Source organism: Micropterus salmoides, unplaced genomic scaffold (genome assembly GCF_014851395.1).
Source record: "Micropterus salmoides isolate LMB-PRFRI ecotype aquatic unplaced genomic scaffold, ASM1485139v1 Ms_hic_scaffold_6, whole genome shotgun sequence".
NCBI classification, from domain to species: domain Eukaryota; kingdom Metazoa; phylum Chordata; class Actinopteri; order Centrarchiformes; family Centrarchidae; genus Micropterus; species Micropterus salmoides.
The window spans coordinates 19090782-19100840 of record NW_024044348.1 but is presented as its reverse complement, the minus strand read 5'-3'; the positions used below and the strand labels follow the sequence as shown (position 1 = coordinate 19100840).

The window sequence follows — 10059 nt, the reverse complement described above, 5'->3', positions numbered from 1 at the left end:
TTTTTCCCCCCTCAGTGCTTGCAGTTATACGGAGGAGACTGTTTTTTCCACAGAAAAGAGTCAGTTTTCAGGCTGCACAGACAGAAAGGGACACAGCCTCTGTTACAGAATGGATCACTGACCAGACACTGCAGCAACGCAGAAAGACAGGTAGGCGTTCGGTTTCTGCTCATTAAACGTATATATAGAGATCTAACGGAATTCAACCCTTTTAAGTTAACTTTTGGGGTTTTGCAGCATCTTCAGATAGTTGAGTTCATAAGAAAAATAAGAAATGCCCCTTCGTATTTAACAATCTGCTGTACTGTACTGATTAACATGACCGAGGACAAATGTTATCCACAGACACTGGCTTTGATCGCGGTTGCTAAACTGTCAAATCCACTGTTTGATGTAAAGTGGGAAAGTTCGTCTCAGCATACTGCTGCATTTGCATCGGTTAGCCTACAGGGGGCGCCTCCGCCTTTGAATTTGATCTATCCAAATAATCAAGTAAGTCTTTTTGCGCACTTTAGAAATTACTAATACGCTTACCTGTGTTTGCTTTTCACTTTCCACACACCCACACACACTCCCACACACTGTCATGCACAAACTCCAGTGTATGAAACATTACACTACATTTGCCCTCAAGGACTCTGAGTCAGTAGTCTGATGTTGTAGCTGCTGTTTGGTGAAAAGCTAAAAATGCCATGAGATAAAGGATTGTCCTTGAGCTAAGCTTTTGCTCCTGGCTGCTCCACTGGCACAGTGTGTTGTGAAACTGCAGCTGCAGTTATTCAAAGCGTTTTTAGTTAACTTGTTCTCCAGTGAGCAATGAAACTTCCCAGTTCAATGATTCTGCCATTGATCAAAGGATAACCTGCTTGGTTCATCATCATAGTTTTTGTATCACTCTGCAAATTGATGATTGGTAATGGCGCACACTGTAACAACTACATAGACAGATCCCAGTGTTGATAAGAAAGGACACCTCCATCCTTTCCAACACATAAGATAAACAGTATTATTTCACTAATATTTTCTACCTTAATGACAGATTGATGGAAGGATGAATTTGATCGCAGTTTTCTCCATGGGATAACCCCCCACCCCCACCTCCAAACAGTCACAACAGGTTTGGATTGTGTATTCTCTAATAATCAGATAGTTTACATAGCCAGTTTGTCTCCAAACAATCACAACAGCAACAGTAACAGTTTTGCCAAGCGAGAATGTTTTTGCATTCAAATATTACAAAAAAAGAAGCAGCAGTTACATTCAATCATTTTCAGCTACTCTGCAGGACACACTTGCAGCTTATTTTTTTCACCCGACAGCTTGTGTCTTCTCTGTCAGTGCTGTCAGACTGTATCTCAGGCCATGAGCAAGAGTGTTGAGACACGTCAGCTTGACTCAACTTAATCCTGGAGTTTATGAGCGGCTTCAGGTCTGTTTCTGCAACCTGATATGGTGTTTATTGCACCAAAATGAATTCTTACTAATAATGCAAGCAAGCTAAATGTGCGTGGACTTTGACTTTTTGCTGTTCTCCTCGCAAATGGGCTCAGTATTTCCACACTTCCATCAAACCTCCTCAAACCCCTTGGAACGCCGAGAGGCCTGAAAGAAAGGATCTGTATATCCAATATTTGGAGTGTAGGTCGAAAAATCCCCATAGAGCTGTGAAATAATCCCCTTGAATGTTTGAGGATTTGGGATTCACAGTGGATCCTTAACAAACACACATGAGGTTCAGGGATTTTCTTTGAGAAAATAAACACTCACTCCCTTGTGACTTTGGCTTTAGCAGGTGTGTAATCATGAGCATGGGAACCTCTAAATACTAAAAGTATGTTTGGAAAAATGCATATTAAGTTACAAGTTATGGCATAATAGTGTAGAGAGTCCTGTCATGGATGTAAGGTTGTCATGATGTATGTGTGTGAGTATATACATGGAGCAGCTGCATGCCATGCTTTGATTTGAACTTTGTTTGATGCTCCCATGCCATTGCAAGAAGAGGATGTGGCTTTGTGGCTTTTAATGAGAAATACAGATGCGACTGCACTGCGATCAGTGGAAACAATGAATTCCATGAGAGTGTAAGCGTAGGTTACCTTCTGGTAAAACATCCCAAAAAAGCAGCCAATGCCTCTGTCTTTTGTGCTCAGACAGTGAGGATTTGCAGCATTTTTGAGGAAGGACAATCTTTTTTTTTTTTTACGAGACCTTGGAAGGTTTTGACGGGGTCTTTGAGAAAAGCTGCACAGTGGCAGAGCTGTGTAGGCTTCCTGCTGACTGATGACGGATGTCTGGGTTTTGTGACTTCCTCTGTTCCCAAGTCTGTAGGGTGATAAGACACCGCTGAGAGACTGAAAGGAGTGGGTCTGAAGAGTGAGTGAAGTGCAGGTTTTATGGATGGGTAGTGCATCAACATTTGGTGTAAAGATTTTACATGAAGCGGTACAGAAAGATAAAAGGATTCCATCTTCGATGTCATGAGGATGTGTGATTAGTTTGCCTGATACGTTGTGAATAGGAGCTATTTCACAGTAAAACCATTGTAAGAGAGTTGAAATAAATGATTTGGTGCTGAGTTTGGCAGTTCAATTTTTACCTTGGAAGCAATACAGTCTCCACTCAAGGTCTACTTACTTGCTTGTTCTGGATCTGTTGTGTTTTTTTCTGGAACAAGAAGGTACTAACAACTTACAGCAATTTCTAATTGTCCAGCAAACAAAATACCACGCTACAGTTACAGTAGAGTATGATAAACCAGATTTAAAAAGGTATTCAGAATTTCTGAATAATTCATGTATTTTAACTGTAAATCACTTTATTTAAGATGATCCCTGTCATGTCATCATTACAGTGCAGATACATTTTGTTTGGTCTGATCTGTGGTGTTTTTGAAGGATTAGATTGTTAATTAATTGTTACTCTAATTTTTGTCTTATGTCTTGCTTTTGTCTTAAAGTGTGTACTATGATGTATGTACTGGTGTTATATAAATAAACTTAAGTCACTTTAATAGAGAACAGAGAGGCTCTAGCAAATTGGAGACGTTTGGAATTCATGTGGCTCTCATCGTGTTATCATTTATTTTAGGTATTTGTGGAAATTTGCATCCACATGGACGTGCACATTCTGAAATGGTTTACATGAGCTGACATGATAAAGATGCTTTTTATTATTCAGTGCTGCAGAACGACAGCACGGAGGGAGTTAAGTAGTTTTATTTGGTTGGAGTTAACTGTTGAGAACTGTTGGGCTTCTGTAAATAACATCACAGAGTACGGTCTAGACCTGCTCTTTTATGAAAAGCGCTGTGAGATAACTGTTGTTGTGATTTGGCGCTATATAAATAAAATTGAATTGAATTGAAATTAACTCAGACCTAGGGGGGGTATTACATTTAGGGTGAATATTTTCATTTTTGTGGTCACCTCAAATTTAGACCTGTAGATCAATAAAGCAATGACACTGTATAATATGTTGAGATATTACTTTACTCAGTTACTGAACTTAAAGAGTACCTTAACACCTATCCTCTCTGATTCAAGCCTGTTTGACATCTGACTACACCCAACATCATTGATGCATGTGGATGGTTGTCTCCTGCCAGATTTGTGCTTTGTTGCACCTTTGAAACCACACCCACACGTGATGTCACAGGGTCTTGGAGTACATCTGTACATCACTGCAGCAAGGTGAAGAGTTCAACCACAGAAGGTCAGCAACAAACAAGACTTTATGTTTGGATGTATCTGTGCTTTACTTAAGTTTTACCCACTCATTTTATACTTCTACTTAACTACATGCCTAATACTACATGTCCTGTTACTTTGCGATAAAGATTTTACAGTACAAAATGTGAGACCAGTATTTATATCACAAACATGTTACAGATCAAACTGCCCTCTCAACCAGATACAATATTAAAATGCTGTTTACCTGAAATATAATCATTTATCACTGAAATTCTGCTGCATAATGAGTACTTTTACTTTTGATATTTTGGTATATTATGCTGATAGTACAAGTTAACTTTTACTTAAGTAAGATTGCAGGGCCTGTAGTGGAATGTAACTAGGTATTTACTTAAGTAATGAACTTATATTCAGTTCTTTATTCTTGTACTCCACTATATTTTAGAAGTATATGTGTACTTTTATGTGACTTTTTACTTTTTACAAACTAAAAGTAACTCAGATTAACTTTTTACATTCAAACCCTATCATCTTCTTACAAACTGCACAACATAAAGAAGTTCAAATTTGCTTCACGCGACCACCTGTAACTTCAAAATGCTGCTTAGATAACATAATATACAATAATGTAACACTGAGAGGGGTCATTCTACTACTTTTGCTTGTGATACTTGTGAAGTAAAATACAAACTTAGAACATACAGAACTTTAACTTCGGTACTGATCTGAATACGACTTTCACCTCACCAGTAAAGATATGCCTTAAAAACAGTGGTAGAAACTAACCAAGTACATGTACTCAAGTACTGTAGGCTACTTAAGGGGAATTTTAGCTACTTTCTACTTTCACTCCACTACATTTCAGAGGGAAATATTATAAATTTATTTGATAGCTTTATTTACTTTAGTTACTTTATAGATTCAGATTACTAATGCAAAATGTTATCAACTGAAAATGTGATAAATTATTGTAGATTTAGCTACACATTAGTAGGCGATATAAAGAAATTCGAAATATCCCCACCTTTACCAGCTGTAATGTTAGAGTGATACATTAATCTATCAATGAGTAAAATTCAATGACATAATAGCCTACACATTACCCTGAAATGAGCCATTTGAAACATTTATTACATTTTCCTTCATAACTCACAGACTACTTGAAATACAACAGTCATCTTTTGATACAAGAAACATATAGGTGCACTAGCCTAATTAATAGTACAATTGGTGTATTTTCAGTTTGATTTCAGGACCTGCATTTGTAACAAAGTATTTCTACACTGTGGTTTTGTTATTTTTACTTAACTAAATATCTGGGTAATTCTTCTACCACTAAGACACAATAATGTCACCGAAATGTAGTTGATTCAAAACTTGGTCAGTGTCTACATACACTGCTCCATGGGCTGCTTGGTTACACATTCATCTCTGTCCAAAGAAAGGCATCTTTGTGTGGGTGAAATGTATTCCTATTGACCAGTGGGCCAGTGGAGGGCTTCAGCTCGGCAATGTGCTGGCAACAAGGTTTCATCCCATCAGCAGCCTTCAGCTCCTGAATATTCATCCAAACTCCTCAGCACACCATGACAATAAACAAGGGAGAGACCGAGAGAGAGAGAAAGAGAGAAAGAGGCTGAATGCCTGTCTGAGGAGGGCGAGGGGGGCAAATCCCGAGAAAAGCGGGGGGCAAACAACCCGTTTTCATGGTAACAAGTCCTGCCTCCACTCTGCAGCAGGCTGTGAGAGGGGAGGCAGGAGGGTTTTTCTTTTCTTTTCTTTTTTTTGTGTGTCGGTTTTGGTTGGAAAGACATAAGTCGGAGTTTATTGAGAAGGGCAGGTAAAGCAGCCAAACTCTTTCAACGCGTGGAAGAAACGGGATTTGAGAGTCGCGAAAAAGGGGGATTATAATCTGAAAATGCCCGCAGCCATGGATGTGAGGAGAAACTCGGAGGTAACGTTTAAAGCAGCCTATTTTTTTGAACCGTTATCGACGAGCTAACGTTATAGCAGAAGGGTTAAACTTTTCGTTAGTTTAGCGGTAGGAAAACGGCACAAACCACCGAGAACAAGGGTCCGAGAATAAAGCTTGTCGTGAAAAAAGAAAAGTTGCAAGGTGCGTTTAAATGTAGTCTTAATCTCCATGTGACCATATTTGGTCATCGACATGTTAAACCATTATATGCACTATTAAGAAGACTAAAACACCAGCGTGTGTGTGTGTGCGCGCGCGCGCGTTTCTTTCAACTGACCCTTTGAATAAGGGAAAATGTGCCTGCGGATACAAAGTTATCGCTCAAACATCCAGTAGTCAAACCAGCAGATAAGCAGATACAGCAACTCAAGAGCAGATTCTCTCTGAACTGAACTCTCTGTGGACATTTCCTGTTGGGTTTTTTTGTCTTGGAAGTTCAAACCCACATGAAACAGAATGTTTGCTGTAGATTTTGTCTTAAATGCTTGTGGTACACTGGTATTTCAGATTGTATACAGGATTGTACACAGTTTTCTTTGTTCGTGCTCTATACACTACACATAGCATACAGTAGGTAGTAGCCTATAGTACAGACTGTATACATAATGTACATGTCATGTACAAAAAAGTAGTCTAAAGGTTTAATGTAGTAATCCTAAGTAATCTTACATTATGTAGGCCTAACACATAATACACATAATACACACACATTGTATACATACTTTATGTTTATATCAGTATTATACGTTTTGTCCATAGCATACTCATATTATTATTAGGGCTGCAACTAACATTTTTTTCATTATCGATTAATCTGTTGATTAGTTGTTTAGTCTATAAAATGTCAAACAATTAAATAAAATGTCATCAGTGTTTCCCAATGCCCAAGATGACCTCCTTAAATGTCTTGTTTTGTCCACAAGCCAAAGATATTCAGTTTGCTGTCATAGGTAAGTAATGAAACCAGGAAATATTTCACATTTAAATTACTTTTTTTTTAAAAAGGAAAGATTAATCGATTATCAAAATAGTTGGCGATTGATTTAATAGTTACTGATTATTCGATTAATCGCTGCAGCTCTAATTATTATTATTTCATCTTTATGTTATTTAGTAATGGTAGGTTTTCAACTCGTAGCTTGTTACCTAGTTAGTTAGTAAAGGGGCTCAAATTTTAACTTATTTTTTATTTTTATTTTACACTGAGTAGTGGATTTCAGTGAAAGTTGGTGCAATGTAGACCATGGGCTAAGTAACAAGTGATTGGTTTTTGGGGCAGATGCGGATTGAGGTATTTTAAAAATGATTGTCTAAAACTGAATGATGCACAATTAAAAACAGTTTCTCTACTTTTCTCATGGCCTCCTGCACATACTTGGATGAAACAGTGTGGTCCATGTAACGCATGATTGTGTGAATTTGGTGCTTCAGATGCAGATGCACACCTGTAGAGCAACACAACTCTCACTGAGTGCTTTGCAGTTAAAATATGGGAAACATGAACGTTTGGGTTTTCCCGAAGATTACATCTTAAATAAATCCATATGATCTTACCGTAATGCAAAGCCTAGAGATGGAGCTGGTTTTCTTTAGCTCTCTTTCCCCCCCTTAAACGCTTTCTATTGTGCAGATCAAACAATGACCTTCCCCTCTCACTGGATGGGACTGTCAACACAAAGCTATTGAGGAAATTCTTCTCTGTTCTCCATTCAGTTTAACAGGAGTGAGCCTGGACTACAACCAGACACTTTTAAAGGGGCTGTTGTTCACTCAACATCATAATGAAAGTAATTTTCGTCTTTCCTTGTGCTATCTATCATCCAGATAATTTTGGGTGTGATTCGCTGAGGATCATAAAAACTTAAAAACAATGTCTCTTTGCATATATAATCATTTAACTCACAGTCATCCACATCTTGGCAGAACAGTTTCATCCTTCTGGGTTAAAACAGTAGCTCTCAAGAAAATAGTCTGCAGTAACCAGGTGTGTTTTTTATGAGTGATTAAGCTGTCAAAGCCTATTTATGAAGAGACATTGCTGTTGGCTTTTTCCAAATGTACTTGACCTGACACTCAAAGCCATTAGGTGTGTAGTAGCGAAGTTACAGCCAAGGGCTCTAAACCTTGGCAAATAACTTTAACAATGTGTGTGTGAACAACGCTTCAGGTATCTGACTTCAAGGATGTCTCAGTGTTGATAATGAGTAGTACACTGTACATGGAAATGTGAATGAAGAAAAATCATAAAATCTTAAATCCTTTTAACCAGGTTGTCAGAATATTTCCTCCTGTATGACATTAGTGGACCCTTTATTTAATTAATATGCTTATACCTTCTCTAATAGTGGTGTTTTAAGTAGTTGCTGTTGTTCCCTCGAGAGATGCAAGGTGGTAATTTGAGCAGCCTTTTCATCACTGCTGTGATGGAGTGATGGAAAAGAGCCTGTTTAAATGGATGTGTTATCTTGTTATCCTATTAGTTCTTTGTTCAAGTTGAACTCCGGTCTCACACTGTTGGCTGTAGAACAGCTCTGAAGGAACAGTTTTGTTCAGGGTCTTGTTGAAGGAAATCTCCAGTCACAGCTGTTTGATTGGAGAGAGTATTTCTTTATAATTTCCTCTAAGCAGATTTCTCCGTCGGGTGTCAACTTGAGTGTTGTTCAGGTCACAAGACCACCTACCTTAACTTTGACCTTTAAGCTCAACTGAAGTTATCAGCCACTGGGAAAGAATGTTTCTTTGAGATAAGGAAATCTACTTTGACTTATCATTGCCTCTCATGACGCATTCATGCTGATGTTTAGTTATATTTGTGACCTAAGCTAAGTATGTTGTTTTAATGTAGCACAGCTGAAAGTCAGACTCAAGATTCATTTAAACCTGTTTTTGGAGATGTCTGTTGTGTTGCTGTTTAGGTTATTCCTGTGTTTCCTGAAAGACATGTTTGCTGATGAGAATATTAGAGGCTGTCCTGTTGTCTTCCAGTGCTACCTACTGTTGAACACTTGTATGATGACACTGACACTCCCCCTGACATACTATGGCTCCTTTGCAGGTGACATCTCTTTATTGACATTTCTTCAGGTTTACTGTAGAGTAACAACAACAGTGTACAGTGTAATTTAATTTGTGCATCACATTATAACCAGTTCCTTTTATGCACTATACATTCAGTGAGGTGCTGTGATTTGATGGGATGACCATGTCACTGTAATGACATTGCTTTTTCCCCCAAGCTATCAGACGTTTAAGCTCAAATTCATCCTCAGCACTTCTCCATTGATTATAGTTTATTACCATTTTTATAATTGCTTCTGTATTAATGTATATTGTCTGCTATGTAGCAGAAGGGAGTTACAAAACTCAGCGTGCCATGAGATGTGCTGCCGTCATTTATTCAGGATGTTAGTTCATCTAACATTGTCTGTTCAGACACAGTTCACCATCAGCTTTGATGTCTGAATACAAACACTGTCAGCTGTGTTTGTGAAACTCTCTGCTAATAAACACTTGTTAGAACCTGTTGATATTCAGAATAAATGATGCATGCTTTTTCTTAAAACTTTGCATTTTGTAAATCCTCTTTATAAAGTATGACCTATAATAAATTGCTAGTGGCTTTCTCTTGGAGCGTAATCTTCAAGGTACCATTAATCAGCACACAATGACTTGCACAGGCCCTTATAAGATCACTTCCAGTTATCTTAATTTAATCACTGACTACTTAAATCAATAGTAGCAATGCTAATGGAGAACACAGTCTGAAGTGAGTTTCCAGTCATTTGTTTTTCTTAGCATTTTGAATTTGTGCATTAGAAAGTTTGAATGGCAAAATATATAGACAGAGGCAGACAATGATACATCGTATTGACTTTATGTCCTTGGAAAAGTAAAAAGACTGTGTGTCAGAGGTCAGCTCTGTGACACAAATTCTAGCCCCCCTGCTGCAGCTCAGATGGATATAAGCCCGTTTTCCACATGCCTGCCTCTGCAGCTGTGCATGCTCATATCTAGGTTACACAGAAGGGTTTTTCCTTTTTTTCCGCAAAGAGAAAATATGCCATGATTACTGTAAAAAAAGGCTGAAATGGCTAAAAAAAAGAGATAAAAAAAGATTCCAAGAATTGATTCCACCTGGTCAATTGAGCTATATAGTGGCAACATGGTGAATCATGTGGTAGAGTATTGGGGTAATTACATTGGTATGGCTACGTGCAAGTGCCAGTAGCATCAACCTTGGTGGTTTTCATTTACGTAGATACACACAGAGGCTCTCACAGCCTTAAACTGCTATCCAGAGACAGCAGGTTATATGCATCCAGAATGTACACATACATGTTTTAGTTTCGGCTGAGAGGTTTTGCTTTTCCATCATGCAATACAAGGGTGTGT

The 10059-nt window shown here is 38.2% G+C and overlaps 1 protein-coding gene across 2 annotated transcripts in view; it reads left to right on the top strand.

Moving 5' to 3' along the window:
- The first annotated feature begins 18 nt into the window (after positions 1 to 18).
- The window catches only part of dennd2b (DENN domain containing 2B), a 52451-nt gene continuing 42410 nt past the window's right edge, over positions 19 to 10059 (top strand). Inside the window, exon 1 of one of the 2 annotated variants that reach the window (XM_038701651.1) lies at positions 19 to 150. The gene's annotated coding sequence lies outside the window, so the exon portion shown is untranslated. Of the gene's footprint in view, positions 151 to 5401; positions 5647 to 10059 lie in introns of those variants that run through there. The other variant, XM_038701650.1, reaches the window with a different exon arrangement.